At 37.6% G+C, this 23951-nt stretch overlaps 1 long non-coding RNA gene across 1 annotated transcript in view; it reads left to right on the top strand.

The window, feature by feature from the left end:
- Window positions 1-5791: 5791 nt before the first annotated feature.
- The window catches only part of LOC108445268, a 34075-nt gene continuing 15915 nt past the window's right edge, over window positions 5792-23951 (top strand). Inside the window, exons 1-2 of the long non-coding RNA XR_001860075.1 lie at window positions 5792-6131; window positions 8512-8746. This is a non-coding gene — a long non-coding RNA (uncharacterized LOC108445268). The remainder of the gene's footprint in view (window positions 6132-8511; window positions 8747-23951) is intronic.

Genomic DNA, 23951 nt, shown 5'->3' on the forward strand with positions numbered 1-23951 from the left:
CCATCATTGGCTTAATTCATAAGCTCAGAGAAAAATTAATTGTTTCCAGAGTAAAATTCAGCTCACTTCTTTAGATCTTTAGTTCAGGATAAAACAAGTCCTAGACAGTGATTTTGCCTGAAAAAGGGTTGGTTTATTTGCTCCTGAGGTCTCTCTGTGACAGTGTTAAGACAGAGAATGCTCTTTGAAAGCCACAGCTGCTGTCTCCTTGACTACTGCCTGAATGTCCTGGAGCAGGATTAGACCTGAACTCAAATGTTCCTATAGATGTCTTTAGCACTCTTCAAACAGTTATTGAAAACAGCTTTAAAGTAATGTCTGAAATGGTACTTATGCTTGAATATTAACATAAGTAACACTGCAATCAAAACAAGGGAGATTAACATTGCACAGATGAGTTGTCTGTCCTAGAGGTGTCTAAGCAGTCCATTAACACAATACTTTGTGTTTTGTGACTGTTGCAAGAATTATGCAATCTAAAAGAAAAGTGCATATGAGAGAAATCATCCTTGTTTAATGGATCCCATCTTATTTTAATTTTCCACTTCAAATCACAATTAATACGTATTATTCACACCTTTTCATTTCTATGGTTATAGTATATTAAAGAAGAACAGATGCTTTGTGCAGGCTGACCAAGGTAAGGAAACAGACTATTGTTATTCATGTTTTTCAGCTCTCCTTCACTGTGAGCAAGAGTAGTATAACAGAAGGGACTCTCAGCTACTGAAAGCAAAGTGAGCAATTTTAGGAGATGGTTCACTGAGAGGATTTAACCGTTTCTTTTTGCAGTTACACATGTGTCATATCAGACTGCTCATTCCAGGTAGTGGGAAGAGGAGACAGTGGATTCAGATGGTAAGCACCTCAGGAAAGCAAGGTCTCCTTTTAGATCACTTAGGCTAGAGATCTGTGGCTTAGTTACTGGTGTTCTATCTGTAACTGCACTGGTTACAGTCTACCGAAACCACACCTGGGATGAGTATGGGCTTAACTTGCACCCAATAAAGACCTTTGTAATAGAACTCATTTGGGATAGAGTTTGTAATTTTAACTTATCTCACTTACGTAAAAGTGATTAGGAACTTAAATATGAGGTAATTTTTTAAATCAAGAATTGTATGAGCTATAATTTTTTTGGTGAAGAAAAGAAGCAGCATCACTTTTGTCTGCAGCTGCTCTTTGGTTTTGAAGGTTAGTCCTTACCACAGTCCAGCATGTGGGGAATAGCAAAGCTTGGCAAAAGAACTGGTATGATTCACTTGAACAAAATCAGCCTGTGGTCTTGGTTAGAGTTATCTCTAGAGTGAATTATTTCATATGAAGTATATATATATATATTTATATATGATGCATTCAGACTGTTAAAGTGAACAGAATCTACCTGGACAGAATGAAGCATATTCAAAGCTGGGCAACATTTTTCACAGAAGAACAGTAACACAATTTCTCTGATATACCATGGACAAATGCAAACATTTCTCTAATAATGTTGAAGAAAAATGAGAAGCTATCCAAGAAATACTGTAGGACTACATAAAATACCAAACTCATTTAACACTCAGGCTGAAAATATTAGAATCTTTTTTTTTTTTTCAGAATTGTGTGCAATGTAAAATTTGATATTGAATCTGTGGTGGAAGTAGAAATACGTTACAGTAAAGGTAGAAAAACAGAAGCGTTAGAAAAATGTAAAACATGCAAAATCTCAATTTTTAATCTGCATTTCAAATTGAATTATATAAACCAAAATTACCCCTAACTCTCCATTAGCTCAATGAAGGTCATCCTATAGAATAGCTATATTAAATTGAAAATCATTATCATAAATCTTTGTTGTCAAAATGTACATATGGTCCACTGTGAAAATCAAATAAGTTACATTAAAATGTGTTGTGTAGACAATATATTACCTCCTTAGGTTTGAAAAAGTAATAGGCTGTTTTTTTATCTGATGTACAAGGGTCATCTTTAAGAGGCATAAATGTGGCTGAAAAGTCACAGAAGGGCTTTTAGGACATCTTTTGAAGGAATCTTTTAAAAGAAGGAAGGAAGGAAGGAAGGAAGGAAGGAATCTTTTAGAAGTTAAGGTTTCAAGACAAACTGGAATTTCAGGGGAAAAAATGCAGATAGTGATGTATTCCCATAAGATGCTGTTTTTTTGTTCTCTTGTTTAGCACTGCACTGGTGCTTTCAGCTTCTCCAGTAATCTCTTTTGCTGTTCCATATACTATATATAGCTTTTGTCTTGCAATGATAAATGTCTTTTTGAAAGCACTCAAAATATTTCAACTGGCAATTAATTGTAGAAGTCACCCTTACTTTCTGAAGCTCTGACTTTTACTGCTAGAACAGGAATACAGCTAGTTCTCATATCCCAGATGAAGATATTGTAAGTGTAGATGAAAAATAGCACCTTCCTAACTAGCACCTTTTAGTTTAAACAGCTGAGATTTTGTGATCCTCCTCCAACTGCTTTCCAGACCTTTCCAGATCTATTTTGAAGCAGTTTTTCAATTTTATTAACTTACCTGTTGGGCTGTGCTCTCCTTTATCCCCTGGAAAGAGAAAGGTTACTCAGTGTATGATATGAATCACCATATGATATGAATGCCTCTGGACTGACTGAAGCGAATGCAGACTGCTAGTCTGTGATTAGATTTCAAACTGCTCCTCTAAACAGAATACATTTTGATCTAGGGATGTACTTAACGCTTTGTTGAACTGATTTAAGCGATGCATGTGAACACAAGTTACTCTTTCCTTGTTGCTTTTTAAACTTGGGTATAGATTTTCAAAAAAGAAAATAAAAGGAATTCAGTCTCTCGGTCTATATTAAAATGAAATTCGGCACTGTATAAAATAGGAAAGATGTTATTACTGTTTTCCCAAACACTCAGTGGCTCAGCGAAGCCCAACCTAATGGCTTAATGCAACCAATAAGGCTTTCCGTGAGCTCTTGAGCACATAACTCATCGGATCACTGCTGAAATCCCTATCCTACCAGCTTGACCTCATTATTTTGGACAGCACTGAGATTTCTCAGTCATTCCTGATGCTTCATAACATTAACACTATCATTTTTTGATGAGAAACAGCTTGAAAAATACCTATTATTTGCCTGCTAGTGTGTTGCTGCTTGAAACTGCAGTAGCATGTAACTTATAGCCTTAACAGTGGTACTAAGTAATTTTAAGAAGAGTAGTTTAAAACCACCCCCATGCCATCTTTCAACTTTGCACCTAGCCTATTAATAAAAGAACAGTAGAGCTGGAGTCTGAGTACTGTAACATTGCTATTTTTAGCTCATGCTTAGCTCTGGTGTCCTCTGTGTGTGTTTATACAACATGTAATGTGAGGTCCTGGCCTGCGTTTAGGACTCAAGTGCAATGCAAATAAATACAGACTGTCTGTACAGCTAGTGTTAAGACTGTCCCTTCCACTAGTCAAACAAATTATTCTGAGGCTTGCAGAGAAAACCAGTCCAACAATCTCCGTGTGTGTATTTACACCACACTCAAGGCCCTGGAGGTGGAGTGCGCAGTGAAAGGAGAATATACTCATTAGCGTCTAATGCATTGTTCAAGGTTATACACGGGATATAGAAGTTTAATGAGAACTTAATGGGACTTCTACTACTACTGATTAGGTGTATCTATCATTTTGAGGATGCCAGTAAAATTGCTTAACACTGTAAAGTTAAGGAAAAATGAATGCCCAGTATGTCACACCCTTCTGCCATTAATCACGTTCATTAGCTGCATTCCAGCGACAAGATTCTGACCCATTACCAGTGCAGTACTGGGAGGACCACTACCAGTGGCCTGCTAATTTGAACAGTGATTTATCACATTAACTGCTATGCCTGTTTTTGTTCTTTTTGTCATATATGGCTCGTAGATTAACCTAACTATGATAAAAGAGACAGTCCAGGACTTCACTGCAAATTTATCACCCATGGTGCCTTGCTGAAAACCTAGTTCCAGAGGGAGAGAGGCAGAGAGGCTGAGATGACAGCTGGGGGGAGAAGCAACACCTTGCTGCTTTGTTTCAGAGGGACTGGAGAAGGTGGCTACTCCAGCAGAAGCTCTGTATCTGTAGGAACCTGTCAGCTACTACATCCCAAAATGGAGTTTTGTCCAATCCTGATTTTTTTGGTCTCTTTTTAATACCTGACTGTTATCTTTTGGCTCATGGGGCACCCAGGAAGATATGACCAGTTAGCCCTGCTTTTACAATGGACTTTGTAAATGTAGGAATGGTATTTTTGATACGCTATGCATCAAGCTGACTTTTTCCAGTGTCTTGTAAACATTTTTCTTTGTCATGGGGAATGAAAGTATCTCTAGTAAGGAAAATAACACATTAAGGCTTGGGAATTTGAGCTGGGAGAACTAAGTCCAGAACATTGCTACTTTGACAAGACTTGCAAAGTGCTTCTTCTGGTGGAAGAGGAGCACTGACTTGTGAATGCTCTGCAGGAAATGTCTCCTGAAGGACACCTGATCTTGCTCATGTACTTTTACCCTGTTGAGACATGGATTGTAACCATCAAATGGTCTTTTTTCTTTTTCTTGTTTTCCACTGTGCAAGAATATGTTTTTGTGTTTGATTTTTCTTATTAGAGAGGGAAACCCCACTAAATGTACATGCCTCACAAGAATATAGAGAAACATTCTAATTGTAGCTAATGAGGTTAATATATTTTAAACTAAATTATGAGTACAAAAGGACTGCAAATGCTGCTAGAGAAAAAAGAGAAAAAAGGAAAGTGTAACTCGTTCTTGCTCAAAATACACTTACATGTTTTTTGTTGCTCTGTTCTGTGACTCCTTCATAAGTTTACAAATTTAAGTCTGAAAAGATTTGTTTACAGAGGAAGAGAGTGCTTGAATATTGAATATAAAAGATTTTTCATGTTTGATTGTAGCTCATTCAATCCTAACTCATATATAACTTTTTTAGTTACTTGCTGAAGGCAGTTGCATAATTGTTCCTAGATTTTATTGAATTAAATTAGAAAACTATGTAATTTTATATAATTGACATGGATTTGCATGAAACATGATTTTCCTACTGGAAATTCTATGAATCATTGTAACTGTTAGATTAAGGCATATTAATTAATCACAATCTACATTCTAACAGTAAATATACAAGAATGAATGATGAGCTCATTATATTACAGTATTAATATTTATTTTTTATTAATGTCTTGCTGGCTTCATTTGACTCCAGTATTTGGTGTGGACCAGAGGGAAGTTTTCTATAACAACCTCTTTGAGTGATATCTCGCAGATATTTTCCCCCTTACTGATGCAGAAGCATTGCTAAACAGACAGCCTGTAAGAAGCACCTTTGACCCTGTTTATCCTAATAGCTGTCCTATCATGAAAGTTTTTTATAGGTTGTTTATCTTAGCTCTTAGAATTTGAGGGAAATTGTTTCTGTGGAGTGTGGATAATTATGCTTACCTAACTGCTGTCTTTTTAAAGAGGTTTTCCAGGTACACTGATTGACTCAAATAATAGCTATGTGAACTTGCTTTTTTCCTTCATATTCTGTCCTGCCTAAAGTTTTTTTTTTTTTTTAAGTTTGATCAAGTTCCTTCCAGCACGTTTAGGGGTGAACTTGATAAAGCAATTAAGGCCTTTCAAAATACATGTGCATGTAATTACACTTATGTTTCTCTGTGGCTCCACTTTTAGAAAAGCTCTATAGTTATAGGATTCTGGAAGGCTACAGAAAATTTTAATCCACAGGGAGGATTTGTGCTCATGTAACTGTATTTTTAGGCTTGGATTTTGTATCTTTAAGGAAGAGAACTAATTCATCTTTAGTTTTGGATCACCCATTATCTGTTGGATTTTGTTTGTTTTTTCACTCGTTTTCTGTGTCCTCATAATTAGATCACATATATTTAAATTTTGTTAGTTTTCATATGCAGCCTGGAGGACATACTTATTTCTAACCTAATTAGGTGTTGGCATTAACTTTTCCTTTTCTCAGGTGCTTCAGGCAGCCCTGACCACTTGGGCATGGAGGATTTGAGCATTACGTGCTACAGAAATGGTGCCTGCCATCTGAAAGCTTCTGCCTTCAGGTTCAATTCTGCCTTCTCAGAGACCCTGGTAGGCTAAGTGTCTCATTTTCAAGAACCTCAGCCTCATAAGCACTTTGCTGTAGAGGTTCTTTCTGAGTGCTTTCTCTCATGCTTTTAAGGGCTTAAAAATACCCTCATGCCTTTCTTTTTTTCATTTTTCTTTTTGAGTGGTTTCAATATTCTCTGTTATAAGTGACTTCTGAGTCTTGGAGTTTGTGCTGTTTGCCCCAGCCTCTACCTACAGAATTAAAACGGGATTCCTCTGCCAGTAAAGCACATCTCCCTCCTTCCTTTGTGCTTGAACTACCTGCCTTTGGGCTTCTTGACCTACCTGTCAAGCTTTTAAATAGATATACACACATCAAACGTTAATCCCCAGCAAGTTTAGCTGTTTGTGTTTTAAAGGGATGGGGACACCTCCAGGAGAAATGTAATCTTGCTGCAGCAGTAGCCAACAGACTCCTGAACAAATGGCAGCTACATTTGTCATGCTTGAAAGTACCCTTCCTCTTGATGCACAGCATGATCTCTCATGCTCTCAGAAGCACAAGGTGCAGTTTGGATGCAGCTGTCACCGTGTGATTTGCTTCAGGCTTTTTGCCTGAAGCTTTACTTCTGTGTTGACACGTCCATAATCTCTGTGGTTTCAAAGCCCCGCCTGTACTGCCTGACTTCTTTCTCCTGGTCCTGGGCAAAACACTGCTGCTCCAAGTGCCCTACCTATGGGCAAAGTTATCTGGACTTACCATTCTCTTATTTTTATGCTTACCCTTATGCATATTTTTCTATTAGTGGACTGTGTTTTCTTATAACTGAGAACCATCCAGGTTTAGTGATCCCATCTTGTCTCCATCTGAGGACAGAATTCATTTCAAAGGTTTTCAGTTAAACAAAAATTTCCAGAATGTCCACTCTTTGTAGCATAAGTGGGCCTCCCATGCTGCTGCAATCATAAAGGCCTCTTAAATTACTACTATCTTCTTGTTGGTAAGCAAGACAAAGTCAAAATATCCAGGGCATAGGAGATTTGAATGGATCTGGAAGAGACCAACTTACACCATGAAACTTAAAATAGCTGTATTTCCAACTTTGGTGCATCACTTGGGAGTCTGGAATTGGATGGAATGACTCCAAGTCACAGGCTGCCAAAATTTTAAGAGGGCTCTTTAAAAGCCTGTGACTGCCATCTACTAAAACAGGCTCCAAGGTTGGATATGTAAAATTAGATGGATAGACCTTGACATAATTTGATTAAAACATATTTAACATTAATTTTTAGATGAATGTATTAGAGTATCCTATCTGTAATGTTTGGGGCTTAATGGCTTTTATGGCTTTAAAAAGGCTTAATAGCTTCCATTAGGCTTTCATCAGCAGTGCTGGAGAAAACAGGAAGATACACATGCAGAAAGGCAGTGATTTGTTTTGTAATTTTGTACTGTCGTGGGTGAAAGTGTTTGTAAATTTGTCCATGAACTTGTGTGGCTGCTAAAGTGCAGGTTCCTCCTCATGTTCTTTGGTTCTCACGCATAAAGGTTCAGAATTCAAGTGTAATATCTCTTTAAGATTCATTTTGTAAGATAATTTGTAAAATAAAGCAACTGGCTTCCCTATCAGCTCTTGTCTTAACTGAGGTTCAGTGCTGTTCACATATGCTCTTCATAAGTTTGCCTGTATGCTCTATTTACTTTTGTGCTTCGTATTTTACTACTTAGTCATGCACAGCAGGAGACCTATAAATGTTTCTTGATGTACCTGCAGGGGAAGAATGGGGTATATAATACACACTAAATGGTCTCCACAACTTAAAAAAAGCCACCTTTATTTCACATTACTCATGTGATAGTATATTTGTATGAAAATGAACACTAAATTTTAATTTAATAATTGTGACAAGTATTTTCTAGGAAATAAAGACAATGAAGACAAACTGGAGTTCCAAACCATACCAGTAAAGATGGGGGTTTTTTATGCCACAGTCTTCTGTGCCCATAACCAGAGAAAACTGCATGTGCAAATTCTGTCCTGTCACCATAGGATCAGTTTTTGACTGTGGTGGAAGGCCAAGAGTTTGAACACTTTGAAGTCAATTTTGGTTACAGTTTACTTTGTTATTGGAAAGTACAGTGCTAATGGGACTGGCAGACACTTGCATGGAAAACATAGGATTTTCCAGATACAGAAACCCAAAGATTTGGGAAAATTTCTTAATTATCTCTTAACTGACTTATGTTGTCCTTCAGGCTTTCATCGCAATTTCTGATATGTTTTTAATGGCTCTCTTTCCTACCTAAGTAGAAAAATCGCATTCAAACTAAACCTAGTCTGTGCTAGTGCACGGTAATATTAACTGTTTTCTTGCTGCTGAAGAAATTACAGACTTTTGACTTTTATTTGTTTTCTTCCAGAGATCAGTGCAGCATTCATCTTAATATCTTATGGGTACAGAAGAGTGTTCCAGTAGACAGCAGGACATCAATTACAGATGTGAAGCATGCTCACAGGCATATGGGTCTTATGTTAGCAGCCTGTTCAAAGAATTAAGAAGTGAGGATCCAAGACAGCCCAGATGTTACAAATTTCTATCAGTGGTCACTGCAGCATGAAATCCCATGTGAATTTCACTTCTTGCAATTCTTCAAGGTGAGTTATATAACAAACCTCATAAATTATTATTATCAGGACAGGTTTAAACAGTGATTAGCAGGAAAATTGAAGGATTCATTAACTTGAAATGTTCTTGCAGAGTAGCAAATAGTCCAAGCTTATTGTGTGAAAAGAAGGTCTTGGCTATTATGCAAGGGGTCATCCTACTGCTGCAATGACCTAATTGGGTTTATCAGTCCTCACTGAAGGAACAGGATCACTAGAGCAGTTTATAACTCTTGGGCAAAAAATGGACCTTAAGCACTTTACTCTTAAATTTTTAACTTTATTTTGCCTAAAGACAGTTATTAAAACTGATCTTCAGAGTCCAAGTGAATAACCTGAAGTTTTTTCTTTCTGAACTGAAACAATTCATAAGAACATTGTGTCCCTAACTCTCTAGTTCTTATTCAGAAATGTTAGCACTTTAATGAAAAACGCTTTTCAAGGTCTGTGGAAGCATTTGAACATTAACATTAACATATCTCTTTTCCATCAACAATTTTCTTGGCTGGGAGCATAATTTTTTTCTTGTTTCTTATGAGGGGTGAAAAACGTGATGTAACAGAATGGCTATGGATGCTTAAAAAAGGTGACTATACTCACTGATACCATAAAGATAATGTATTCCAAGGCCAGTCACAAATGTCAAACAAATTAAAATAGAAATGAAGAGTTAAAACTGTGTGCTCTGGTTTTTAATTATCTCTGTTGCAACGTGAGATTGAGAACAAAAAAGCCTGAAAGATCTAATAGAAAATGTGTTTGGTTCATGACTTACAAAGAATAAGAGAATAAAGCACTAGAAATTCAAGAGAGATTGCTCTTAATATCTTGCTGTTCACAGCTGTAGGAGTAACAGGTAGAACAGGTGCTCTTGCAGAGTAAAGACATGGTGCTGTGGTTGATTTTTCTTGTTACAACAAACACACACCAGATACACAAGACTACTATGCTGCAAAAGATATAAGCACTAAAGTCATGGCAGAACCCTTTGAGGCTTTTAACATATGCTTGTAATGAAAATATACTTTTAGAGCCTATGATAAGCAACACTTGCGATATTTCTTTGGACTAAATATTAGCTGTGATACACTCCTGTCTCGTCCTTGCCTTTACAGAAATGTAAAGAGAATATGAGGTGCTTGGGTGTTAGTCTGTATTCCACAGCAGAAGTAAATCTGTGCTGACATTCAGTCCAATATTGTAACTCTTTGTACACACAACATCAATAAAACAGCTCTCCTCTACTGAAACCTAGATATTGTTTGCAAAGCTGAGAGTTGTTTTCCCCTCATAAAGAGAACATTTTGCTGCATGAACTAAAACCAAGAAGCTAATTCAAACAGCAAATGAATGGAGAGACTGAAATATATCTCTGGTTTTATAGATTTAACAGAAATGTAAATTCTTTGTGAGATTTTGAATAAAAAGATTCCATTTTTAATTTTCAGAATTTTTATTACTTTCTAAAATATATATCAATTGAAAAAACTTTAGTTTTGTCAAACTATTTTTTCTCAGTTCAGCATTAAGATACAAATGCTTCAGGCAGCCTATACCTGTATAAGTTAAGAGAAAAAAACTTTTGAGAAGAAAAACATATCAAGTACAGCAAGATTACTGTTCTGCAAGGGTTTGCATATCTAAGAAACTGCTTTTGCATACATGGACAGGGGTACTCTTGCAACTGCTTGCAAATTCATGGCCTGTGTGATAAATAAACAGTTAATTGAAATGTCGACTTGAATGTAGTTCCACTTTTAAGTCTGAAATTCTACTGCTTTTGTTTGTAGGAAATAGTGCTTTTATCATCATAGTCCTGATCAAATAAACAAGAGCTAAAACGAATCATATTAAAAATTATGAAAACATTTTCTAATAATTATTTATATTTTAGCAGTTCATTAAAGAAGTCTGTAATAATTTTTTGTTCAGGAACTTTATGTTTTTACTACCAGCATATTTAGCTGTACATATTTTTCTCTCATGAGATCTCAGACAATTTTAATGGCTGAATTTGGTTGTGTTAAAATCGTGCTTGGAGAAAGTAAACCTGTGCTCCTGAAGAGTTATGCTTAATGACAGATTTGCTACTTGTCAGTTTTGATAATTGGAAAATTCCTTCCTAATTGTTTCTTTAATCTGAATTTTTGCCACTAAATAAATCTTCTACTTAATACAAACATATTTTTTATTTATTACCTGCAGCAAAGATGGTGAATAAAGTGTAGGTGATGCAATCATTTTCTGAAAAAAAAAGGAAAAAAGAAGAAGGCAAAAAAATATTTTGATTATTTAATATTTAAGATGTGAGGTGTCTGCATGTCTACAAACATTTTAACTCATAGAAACGTAGAATAGCCTTGCTTGGAAGATCATCCAGTTCAACCCTTAAATACAGTTAATTTCAGTAGATTGCAAAATTGGTATTGTAAGTAAAAGTCTGCCTTTTTAAACATTTTGCTTAGAAGTGAGTTTTATATGAAGTAATCTGTTTGCTTTCCTACTGTAAAATAAGTGTATGAAGTAAGAATATTACATGAAAATTAGTAAATATGTACACCAAAGTTGGACAGAGCTTCAGCTATGGAATTATGATTAAACAAAATGCACGGAATGAAAAGACTTTACATTCACTTTGCAAAGTGATTTTTCAGCCAGAACTGATGATGATTGAATGTTTGTTTGGTTGTTGGGGTCCCTCCCCCGCCGTGTAGCCCTGGCAGAGGGGCCCTGAGGGCACAGACATGGGGTTTCCCTGCCCCTGCTCAGCCTCGTTCCCATTGGTTGGTTTGTGTTCCCTGCGCGGGCAGAAGGACCCTTGGTCCCGTGACTGGAACAGTTCCTCGGCAGAGCTCCGGCCATGCGGCTGGAGAAATAAACATCTCTGAAACATCTAGCAAGAATCTGTCTGTCCATATATATTTCCTTTCCACGGGACTCCTGGTTTGATATATGCATGTTGCAGGATCCCCACTGCAACAAACCAACACAATCCTTATTGGGCTGATACCCAGTTACTGCTTGATGCTCTACCTGAATCAGAAAAGCAATTAGTTATAAAGACACCTGTGAATATGGCTGAAGATGATTGCAGGATAACACAGGAGGATGTTAAAAAGGTACTTCCTCTTCAGGATCCAGAGTGGGGCCCTAATGAGCCAGATGAAATGGCACAGTTAAAAAGGTACTGGGGATTCATAATAAAAGGGCTAGAAAGAGCAATCCCTAAAGCCATAGACTGCTCAGCCCCGTATGCTATGAAGCTGGGTCCCTCTCAAACACCTTCTGAATTTTTAGACAACTTGCGAGATGCGATGCGTTGCCATGCCACCTCGGATCCTGGACCGGAAGAAGGAGTGCAGCAATTGGTAAATTTATTTTTAGGACAATCCACAGGAGACATCCGGCAGAAGCTTCAGAAGATGCAAGGTCCAACAACCCGGAATCTAGAGACTTTGCTTAGTGTGGCACGGAGCATTTATAGCAATTGGGGAGAGGGAATGCAAAAATTAATAAGGGTGGTAAAAGAAGAAAAAATAAAGGAAGACGTGGGCAAGGTCCACCAAGACAAGGACCACCCCGACTAGGAAGGGACCAGTGTGCCTTGTACAAAACCTGGGCATTGGAAAAACCAGTGCCCAGAAAAGAGAAAGGGTGATGGAAAAGAAATACGACCAGAGAGGTGCGGGGGTGGTTGCTCATATCCAAGACTGGGCGCTACCCTAGGGGACCCTCTGGTTATAGTTAAACTAGGGAACGAAGAAAAGAAAGTGGAATTTTTAGTAGATACAGAAGCAACATACTCAGTGTTGAATAAAGCTTTGATACCCATATCAAGGGGTTATTTTGTAGTGACAGGGTCAACTGGCCAGAGCTCCGGCCATGCGGCTGGAGAAATAAACATCTCTCTGAAACAGCTATCAAGAATCTGTCTGTCCATATATATTTCCTTTCCATGGGACTCCTGGTTTGATATATGCGTGTTGCAGGATCCCCACTGCAACATTTGGTGGAAAACTCTTGTCACTTGGTTCCACTGTCCTTCTGTAAGTGACAGCAGCTCCAATCCAGAAAGGAAATCTCTAACCTTTGCTCTGAAGAGGACTGAGAACACCATTCGAGCAATCCCTACTCCAACATTTTCCATCCAGATTAGTGTAGACTTGAGACATTTTCAAGTTCTTGAGCATTTCTGGTCAGGCCTGGACTACAAAGGAGAGCAGAGAGAAAACTTTGGTGTTCAGACCTGAGCTAAGCAAAGTATTTTTAATAAAAATATTTTCTTCTGAATTTTTTTACCTTCTGAACTCTTACAGTGTAATGAAATCCATATTCTGCTGCAGTAAATATTGAAATCAGATGCTGATTCTACTATAAAACACAATGATATGAAAATGCATAAGATTATATGGTAATATTTCCAAAGGTTGCTATCAAAGCAGCAACACATGGAGTTCTGGAAAGCTTAATTAACCTTCGGTGTTGTTAAAGTTGCTACTTAGTTCAGCCACACTGAGGAGATTATCTGGCAAAGAAGTTGGAAAGCTGATGATTTGAGCACAGGCACGCAATTATTCTCACTGGTAGATTATGTGCTGATGGGATCCAATTATATGCCAACCAAGCCTCTCTGAATCATCAAAGAAGAAATATTAAAAATTCCCTTGGCTCCAAAGCATCATCTCTGCCGCCATATGTCAGAGCTGTTCTCTGGCTAATACAGGTCCCTGGAAGACAAGTCTTTTTCATCCTTGCAATATCACCTCTCAGAGCATCCTAGGGGATTAAGTGAAAGTACAGGCCACTTCTCTGGAGTGCATGTATTAGTATGCTTGTTACTGTGAAATTATTCCAGTAGCTTGTTTTATTTAAAGATTACTAGACTGTAGGGATGGGATAATCTAGTGCTAGCTAATGACATTGAAATGATGCTTGATACAAGTCAAGGTTAAGAGGAAGAGAACAGGAGTTAAATATCCAACACACAAGAGAGAAAGATGACTGCTTATAAAGATGCAGGGGGAAAAGATGAGCTTAATGTGCTGATTCCAAAATGCAAGCTGGAAACCTTTCTCTTTGCTTCAATGTCTACTGCCTGCCAGCTGTATGACTGCTGTGAGCAAGTGGCTGAGTGCTCAGTCCTGTTAGCTGCCTTGGGTGCATCTTTAGAAGACGAGCTGAATCTGGGAGACTCATATTATTTAAAATTTTGACCATTTCTTCAAGACTAAATTAAGCCTGTTGAGTTCTTTATTTTTTCAGGCATATTTATCCTTCTCTTTCTGGGGTATTAACAGTCCCTTGCTGCTTCTGATTTTCTATTGAGTTGATAGGATCAAGGCAGGAGAGGTGCAGGCAATTCCCATGCTGGCAAATGAAGAACCATTGCTTCTTCAGGGATTTTCTCCATGTCTGGGAAGGTAATGTGCTATTTCTGTAGGAAACATCTGCATAATTTTTCCCTTATGTTTCACATAAATATATGGCTACTGTTATCTGTCAATACATTAATAACTGTACAAACAGGTAGATAGGACTAATGGCTTGGATGCTGAATGAAACAGCCTCAGTTCCTTTTTGTGTTGGGGTGACTGACCTCTCACTCCCATAACCTTCCCTGTGACAAGTGCTACCATGAGTTGTTACTCACAGAATTAGATATTCACAGTGATTTAAGGAGGTGGGATCTGACCCTCATTAGGTCTTGCTCCATTGTGTGCTTTAGTATTAAAAAAGTATTATTACAAATGAGTACTACACAGAAAAAGTTACAGAATGTTACCATTAATAAAAGCAATATATATATATTAAAGGTAAAATCAGTTTACTTGGTTGGACAGAAATAAATCTGTTCCTATCAGGAAATGGCTGTCAGGTCCAGCCAGCAGATACAATTCACTGACTCTTGATGTATAAGAGGGAGTGTGTTTCCTCCATTATTATTACATGTAAGATTGCGAATTTATGTTTAAGACATTATTATCGAAATTTGTTAGACTTTATTCTTATAAAGTTTGGAGAGCTCTAGGATCAGCATTTTTGAAATTCCTGGGTAGGATTTGCTTGGAGACCTGCATCAAAAAAACCCACAACATCCACTCTCTATGTTACAGCTTTGGCCCAGGTATGTGTATGTATACATGTATGCCTTTATTGTGTACTACATTTATTTTTTTCTGACTGTTTAAGCATTCAGAAGAATAAAGCATAATGAACACATCAAAGTGCTGAGAAATTTCAGGCTTTGCTTTGAAGAGATTTGAAAGGAATGTTAGCAATATACACATAGAAGTTTGAATTGAGTTGAAATTTCATAAAGGTGTTTCTAATTCCTTTCTCTGTTGAAGACCTTGGGTACCCTCCAGATCTGCACTTCTTATTTAAGCATCCTTAGAGAGAATCCGAAGCCCTATTCGGAGAATAGAAAGGAAATGTCTGGACATACACCCTGTGGAAACCTGTCTTCCTTGCTTGTGACAGTAAAGAGAGAGAGAGAAATAATTCCTGAATGAATTTGGACTACACTGGAATAGAAGTATTTTCTCATACTCTTTTAAATAAAAAAAATTGTAAAAATATAAATATAGATAACCATGAATTTATAGACCTATGGTGTAGATTGAAATGGAAAAGTCACCTTAATTCCATATATACAATGCAAATTTGAACAAAAATCAAAAGGGCTTGATTCACTCTTTTTCTTACCCTCTTGATTTAATTATCATTAGACCATGCATTAATTCATCTAAGTATTGTTTACATCTATATTGTAAATTCAGCAGTTGTAATATATTTGCCTATCACCTGTGCCGTATAAACTAATAGAAGAACACCAGAAAACTTGTGGTTAAAATCCTTTTATTTCACTGATTAATACTATAAAAAGTCAAAATAAAAATCCAATTCATGCTTATACCCCCAAAATTATGGAAATAACATCTGTTATTTTTCAATCTTGTTTGTGCAGGCAACATTTTTGAATACAATTCTGATTTAATAAAAACAGATTTTTTAAAATACACTACCTAAACTGCAAGCTCATCTGTTTATAGCATCACTTTTGCTGCAAGCATGTAGCTATAAAAAAATAGTACGATCAGATTTTCAGTGTTCTAGACAATCATGCTGGAAATCATGCATTGAAACGCAATGGTGTAAATTTTGTATACTTTTATTCCTCCAGAGGTTGAGGGACCTCAGAGGGTGCCACTAAGAAGTCAGATTCTATCAGGAGCTAGCCACATGATGGTTGTTGAGGAATTACAGAGCAACCCAAATGATCGGAGTATTGCAGTGCATTAACTGTTAAACAAGTGATAAACGTTCATCTGCTCCATCTGTTTCCCCAAATGTTCATGTAGTAGGCATTGGGATCCTCATCTTGGTTATTTCCTAGGTGTTAAAATAATACAAACAAATTATACAAAGTAAAAGAAAATGCTGCTAAAATTCTGTACCTTAAAAATTAATCTTTTTTCACTACCTATGTTCTTGAAATAGCCATTGTCTTCAGACTGCTGCTGACAATCAGAGAGGCCATATTGCCTCCAGCTCCCCCAAATATTTGTCCTACTCCTCTCATAGATTCCCACCTATCCCAGGGTGTTTAAATAATCACTCAGCAGTTCCACACTGAACAGCTCAGAGTTTTTAACCTGTTAGTGCTACATATTTCTACCTTTAAATGTAAACTAGCTGTTAACAGCTACCTGTTTCTCTGCAGATCAGTTGTCTCTGCAATGGTAGTTGAGCCCCTTAGGTGTGGAGCCTCCCCTAGGCACTGCATGCAAAGGAGATGGTAAAAACAATTTCCTTCTGTCAGAGTCTTTATTTTGTAACATTACAGCTGCAGTACTATAGGAAGGTGAACTACTCTGATCACTCCATGTGGATTAAAGCAAAATCCTGTTTGCCTCATCAATTTGAATAAAAAGTTTTCACAAATATACAGCCCATTATTCAGTTAAAATGCTTCCTCCATGTTTTGATTTAGTTATGAGATTAAAAAAACTTAAATCCTTCCTTGTAGAATCCAAGCTTTCCTGCAGGGAATTCTTGTCTATCACTAACCACAATTAGTGTTCTTGTTTACTCAATGACAGTTGAAAATAAACTAGAAGTTAAAAATAAGCTGTCACATAATTCCTGCTCCAGAGTAAGAATAACAAAGGTAAAATAATCAGCCTGTTTCATCCCAGGTCCAGGCAGAAGGACTTGTTTCTATTTTAGACCTGCAAAGGTGGGTGGAAGGTCAAGCAGAGTTCTGCTTTTCTGATGGTTTTTGTAGTGGAGTGTCTCACAAACCATGATCCCTTCATGAATCTTCATCATAAAACAGAACTTTACCACGTGGAACTGAACTTGGAAATGAAGTGTATAAAGCAAAAAAATAATATTCAAAACCTTTCTAAATGTATCTTAGGTACCTGCATATCTAAACTTCTCTGGACTGAGAACTTCATGAACTCTTTTTAGTTTGAGTCACAGAAAAATTAAAAAATGGTCTTCCTTCGCTTAATTCACCACAGCCATGTCTAGATGGGACCTGACAGTACTTCAAAAACTCCAGCACCACAGATAAAACAGGGTGAATGATAACATAGAGTGGATCTAGCTTCTAAGGTCTATTTAAGAAGTGAGATGAGAGTTTTACATACTTCCTGCACCCTTGCTGTCCCAGAGCTCTGATCATCAGATCTTGCCATCCCTTTTTGTCAGGGAGATCACTGGCAGTCTGGGACTTTTGGTCAGAAAGTGGGTTGGTTCCTACTGTGCTGTTGCTCATCACAACCCAGCCTGGTTTTTGGAAGCCAAGAGCTCTGGGCATCCCCTGCACTTGTCTCCATGCAGCTATGGCCTCCAGGAACTTCATCCACTGCTAGGACACTTCCTTCAGTCAAGACCTTCACCTTCTTTTCAGTCGCCAAAGACCTCTGTTTTCCCAACCTAAATATTGTGTGCGGGAAGCACAGACCATGATCAGTCTCCTAATTGTTAATTTTGGTTCCTGTCTCTTTACCAGCTAGAGGATTTGGCATGTGCCACTTTGGTTCAGTACAGGTATTATGAAAGGCAATAGAGGGAGTAGCAGATTTCTGCATGAAAACTCAGAAGTTCAGTCTGAGACGTCATGTAACACCCACCTCCACCCCAATTATCTGCTATCTGTTTGCATTCACAACTTGAGCTACTTTTTTCTCTGCCTGCATGATCTCTAACTCTGCACTTGAGTGACATGTATCATGAGAGTAGCGTCACCAGCACTTAATTCCCAAGAGAACTGAGCTTTCAGTAGCAATCCAATACTCCAATCACCTATCCACATGGTTTGCTTTTGACTTGGGGTCTCTTGAATAGCCCCAGATTCTAATAATCTTGTAGCTGGTTACCTAAAGATAACCAGCTAAACTCGCACCAGATATTCCTTACTGCTTGTTTCCTGTTTTTCTCCACATTCAAACACCTTTTATTGATTTCTCCTACAGGCAACATCACAATTAATGCATTATAGCTTAAGCCTGGAGACTTCTGCTGAATTTTTAGCAGTACTACTACAAGCTTCCAGTGGAGTTCCCTTGCCACTCTGCAACTCAGTTCTCTGTTTGCCAAATTCGTATAATACTCTTTTCTGTTAAGCACTATGCATAGAGGAGGGTTACTAAGGATGGAAAACGTAAGTATACTTTGGGATTTCTTTCTGAGCTTTTTTGCAATGTTTTGAAGGAATACTTAGAGTATTTTACTGTTAGCCTTTTAAAGGGAGTAACTGAAAACAATGTTAGCAAGTAAACGTGTTAGGAAGTGCATGCTTTCTTCAGTGAGGGCTTATAAGGCAGCTTGCAATGCTCAGATCCTCTCTTCCAGCTCCCCAGATATCTTTGTGTCTTCACTGTGTTCCAAATACCATCTGCTGCTGCTTATGTGCCTCATCATTGAAATGTAAACTGAAATTCCTCCACACTGGCACAACAAGTGCACACTGAAAAAATATCTTCTTCTGTTGGAGAAAAATAAAACCTAAACCACATTACCATAGCAGTTATGGGATGTTAAATATTCATGGTGACCTGTGAGGTCCTAGAAGCTCTTTTCTAAGCTTAGTAATGCAATAAACACGGCGCCCATTTTTTTGCTTTGGCTTAATTCACTGTTATGGCTTCCACAAACTGAGTGGAATAATTCTTAACAGGGGAAATTCAGTGTAATGAACACATTAACTCTGTTTTTCCTAAAGATTAAATATGGTTTCTCTCATGGCCAGGCAGCAGTCTTTATTTGTGGAAAGTTTCTGCACTCTCATGCTGCTGAGAACTTCCTCCATGCAGCTGACCAGAGGGCCAAGCAACTTCTCTCTTTTGGGCTCCAGGCACTTTAAACCTACGGGGTTCATGAAGAGCAAAATGCGCAAAGCACATTTTGATGTCAGGCTGACTCTAAGTGGAAGATTTCAGTTAACTCAGCAAACATTTTGATTATAGTTAAGTGTTATGGTTTTGATTAAAAGGGCGTAGAAAAGAAGTTCTGGCGCTTGGGAAATGGCAACTTTGAGTCCTACTGCAGTGTAAATCAGCACTGAGTAAGTAGCTGGGCTCTGAAGATGAGTTTCTTCTGCTGAAAGAGCATAATTTCTGTGACAAGTTGAGCTAGCTAGAATGGGGAAAGCTAGAATGGTCCAGGACTGGGCTGAATTACTGCTGTCATCCCTCAGGTGCTGGAAGTTGTTGGTGTCTAACTGGCCCAGCATATGTCAAGGAGGCTGTTTACTTACCGGTGGCATAGAAAATTTAAAATGAGGCTTACAAATTTAGAATAGGAAAATGCTAAGTATTAAAAATTAAATACATGTGGGAAAGTGGGATTTTCTTTTCTTGTGTCCTCTTCTTGGGTTCTTGTTTATAATCTTTAAGCTTTTCTCTGAAATTTTATGAGATAAAACTAAATTTTTAATTGTAGCTGGAATGTTCTGGTATTTTAAAACCCTATATAAACTCTTGAAAAAGAGCAGCAATAAAGTGAAAATCATCAGTGGTGAAATACTTAGCCAGTAATACTCTATGTTCTTCTTATTTATGGATCTACAGGCTCTTGTTTGGAGAGAGAAAGTGGGACGTACATAAGTTGATCTGAAAAGTGGTAGCATTATCCTTTTTTCTTATTCTTCTGTAGAAGTGTTTTAACCCAGTTTCACTGAGCACATCCTAAAACTTTTCACTAAGCTGCATTTAGTGGATTGGATTTGGGATAGTGCCCTCACATACCTAAGGAATGTTAAACTGATAAAATAATGTCAAGTCTTCTTATTTTATTTCCTATATCTTAATGTGAAATCAGCACTATAATTAGATAATTTGAAAATTTAATAGAACTTTCGTCCTTGAATTAATACAGACAGATCAGAGTGACAGCTCTGAGTCAGGAGATGAAATATAAAAGGGATGGTGTAAACTGCATGGAGTCACTGTATAATAGCAATTTTCAGTGTTCTTGAAATAGGGACTGTCTAATAATTACACATTGCCTAGGGAGAATTCATCAGCTTGGTGTAACAAGTAATAAAGCACATTATCATGATAAGCACATGAATTAAGTTAGAAGCTCAAAAAGTACAGAAGTTCAGTAATTCTTCTAGGAAACTCAATCTGCATTAGTAATTTCACCAAAATGAGGGCATGTAATAGGTCTCTTATTGCAGAATAATGGAATTGTCTTTAATAAAAAATGGAGGTTTGATTGTAGTGAGATGGCAGACTTTCATTGTTTTGGCTGTAATAAAGACTGATGCATGACATTATGTATTTAAAATGATCATTTTTGCTCACTAAAACAATACACATTATATATGATATACATAGCAGCAGACTGATAGATTGCTGGGAAGACATAAAGAATGTCAGTTTGCATTAACACAATAACATTACTTCAAATGGCCCCTGCCAGCATAAATGAGATAATATTCCTGGCTCTCAATCTGCTGTATTTAAGCTGAGATAGATCCATTTATTCTTTTACATGCATTAGCACAATTTCCACTATAGTCAATGGGTCAAATTGCTCTTAAACACAGTTGCCCAACACCATCTATTGCAGGTAGTGACGGCAGAACTTAGCCTGCTGGCTTGTCTGATTAAGTGACTTTCCTGCCATTTGCAGGCCAGACTTCCTGACATGTCCATTAGACCTGTGGCTGCTACTGTTGTACAGTGCTCCATAACTCTTTTGATCAATTAAGAAACAAAAGTGCTCCTGAAATTTAATTTGCTGTATCTTTATAGGGTTTTTTTTTGGTATAATGAATCCTGAGTAGTGTAATTATCTTTAGAAGAGGTACTGAATAAAGGTACCAATTTAAAATATTGAACAAAGTATAGATTTGTGGCCAAATGTAGCCTGTGAAAGAATTATTCCATGTATCTACCTATCTCCCTTGGTACCTTATGAAAATGCTGCTTGTCCCTTAGCAGTGTATATTATTATTTTCTTTAAACTACTTATTCATTAAAAAAAAGGACATTGCCATTAAAAAACATTACATAAAAGAGTTTTACATTACAAAAAGCTACAAAACCTGCCATAAGAATGGAAATAAATGTGCATACATATCCAATCAATTATTACTACCAGCAGTTGGCTAAAATATAGGCCTCAGTAAAATAGAATTAAACTTATAAAGACTTTAATACCATAATGTTGGAGCTTCCCTTCTGATGAGGCTTTACAAATGGCTTTGCCAGTCTAAGAAAATTTTATTTTGAAACCATAGTAGTTTTTGATCAGTGTGTATTGATTTGAAGAGTGAAGTAGTTAAAGGGAAGAAAGGTTATTCTGTGGTTACTGCACAGACTTCTGAATTTCTCTTCCTGGATTGCAGTTCTGCTTATGCTATCTATTTGCCATAGCATCTAGAGAAGTCCTGGATTAATTTGATAATCATATCTGTAAGTAACTCATGTAGGTCTTTATTTGGAAAAAAATCAGATGTCTTGGGATGCACATAGGTAATACTGTTTTTTCCAAAGTACTTCAGCCACTAACTTCATCCTTAGGAGCCCAAATATCTCTAAAACGTCCTGAGAAATCAGGCGCCATTAAATTTAAGTGATGTGCAGGCTATTTGTGCAGTGGTAGTGCTTTCCTGGTATGGAAATAGAAATATTCTAATGCACATAACTGCTCCAAGAGGAAATTCAGTAGGAACTGTAAAGTGATGCATATTAAGTCAGCATCAGTACATTAAATTACCCTCTGAGTGAAACAAGTTAAATTGGTCAAATTTCAGGTATACTGATCAAGCAGCATTACATCTGGGAACTCTGCTGATGTAGCATGTCAGTCACACTTGATAACCCTTAGTACCCTGCAGTAACTTAACTATCAATAGAAACTGATTCAGAGGACCTGTCCTTAGCTCCTAAATGTGAAGTGAGACTTAATCTCTGAAGCCATGCAGAAACCTTTGGAAGGCTGTATTTGTGTTCCTGAACACTTGCTTGCAAATGTTCTCTGTTCAAAGTTATGAGGGAGTTTTTAGAAAAGGCCCTTTCTAAACCTATGAGTTGTGCCTTATAGATGTCACATCAAGATTGGAGATGCTGTGGTCCAGGTGCCTTTATACTTCCAAGGCCAGAGGTCCAAGATCTCTCAGCTGAAAATTAAGAATTAACTTGGAACACAAGTCTCCCATTTTAACTCATTTATAGACTTTTGGGTAGAAGGTGGACAGCACCCTATCAAGGCATGAAGGTGTGGTTTACTAAGTTTCTTTTGCTCTTCTTCTTGGAGGTCTCTTAATCGGAACTCCTTGAGAAGTTGAAATTTGCAGAGCACACAGAGTGCAGGTATCAGATTTATCTTAGAAATATTGCTGTAATTTAATAGTGAGGTATCCACAGAGACCAAGAAGAGAAAATTAACTTTAGTGTTTGACTGTCTGTTTCAACTAGGTATTATTTGACCAATTTACATGACAGCCTTAGAGGACAGAAAGGGATTTTTTTGGAAAAAACCAAATGGAATGAGCAGGAAGGTCTTGGTGTCCTGCCAAGGTGCAACTGCATGAAACCTTGCTTATAGAATGCTTTGAATTCTTTAGATAATAGTGTAATAAACTGCAGGTTGTTGTTATGAAACATACAGAGACAACCCCTCTCAAATTTTCCTCTTGCATTGTCCATGACAACCACATAATTTCCTCCTTGGCTTCCATCCTCCTTTCTTTCTAATACAATTACCTGTTGGCAGAACTGCTTTGCATACTGAAAAAGCAGACTTTGTCCAGAGAGTTACCAAGCACAAAAACTCCTCATATGTCACAGAGAAGGTTTTACATATTTTTATGGTAATATGTAAAAATTTATGTCTTCATGGGAATATTATTCAGACATTTTGTAATTGACCTTGACCTTCTGTCATGTTTTTGTGCATATTCTACAAGCTTATGGATATGCCTGATTTTATCTGTATTGTTGATTTCTGAGATAGACGAGGAAGATGCTGAATTCTCTGCTACTAGCAGCTTAGAGAATTTAGTACCTAGCAGTGACTGAGATACTGGGATGTTAGAAATGTTGTATTCTGATTACCTAAATGCAATTTACGGTATTTACACAGCTTAATTTTTAAAGCAATTATTGTCTTTATGTGCTCCTAAGTAAACTGAATGCATTTTCCTTCCTGTCTTTATACCAAACATCATTCAGTCCTGAAGCCATGATGGGAAAAGTGCTTAATTTTCTTTGGAAATATCTAAAGCACTTCCGTAGCTTCCTTCTTTGTGCTGCACTGCTGCATGCACGTACTTATTCCAACCCCTACAAAATACTTAGAAGTCATCTTCATGTTAAGATATGCCTTTAGCCAGCCCTTGCTCTGTCTCCTGACATTACTACACCGCCCTTAACCTTTCTTTTGCAAGCTTTGCTGCCGAGGCCCGTGTTTGTGGTCTGCTCAGGACCCTTAGCCCAGCTTTGCGCTGCAGGCACAGCCACCTGAGAACTGCCTGGGAGCTCTGCCTGCACTGAGGGTTGCCAACCCCCCTCCATCAGTCCTGAACTTTGAGCATGGCCTGTTCACCCTAGCTGGGTATTTCAGCTGGGGAAAATCTGACTGCACATTTCCTACAGATTCTGGAGAACAGCAGAGGCTTTACCCAATTTATTGCCAACCCCCTCCATCAGTCCTGAACTTTGAGCATGGCCTG

This window comes from Corvus brachyrhynchos, unplaced genomic scaffold (assembly GCF_000691975.1).
Source record: "Corvus brachyrhynchos isolate BGI_N302 unplaced genomic scaffold, ASM69197v1 scaffold92, whole genome shotgun sequence".
NCBI classification, from domain to species: domain Eukaryota; kingdom Metazoa; phylum Chordata; class Aves; order Passeriformes; family Corvidae; genus Corvus; species Corvus brachyrhynchos.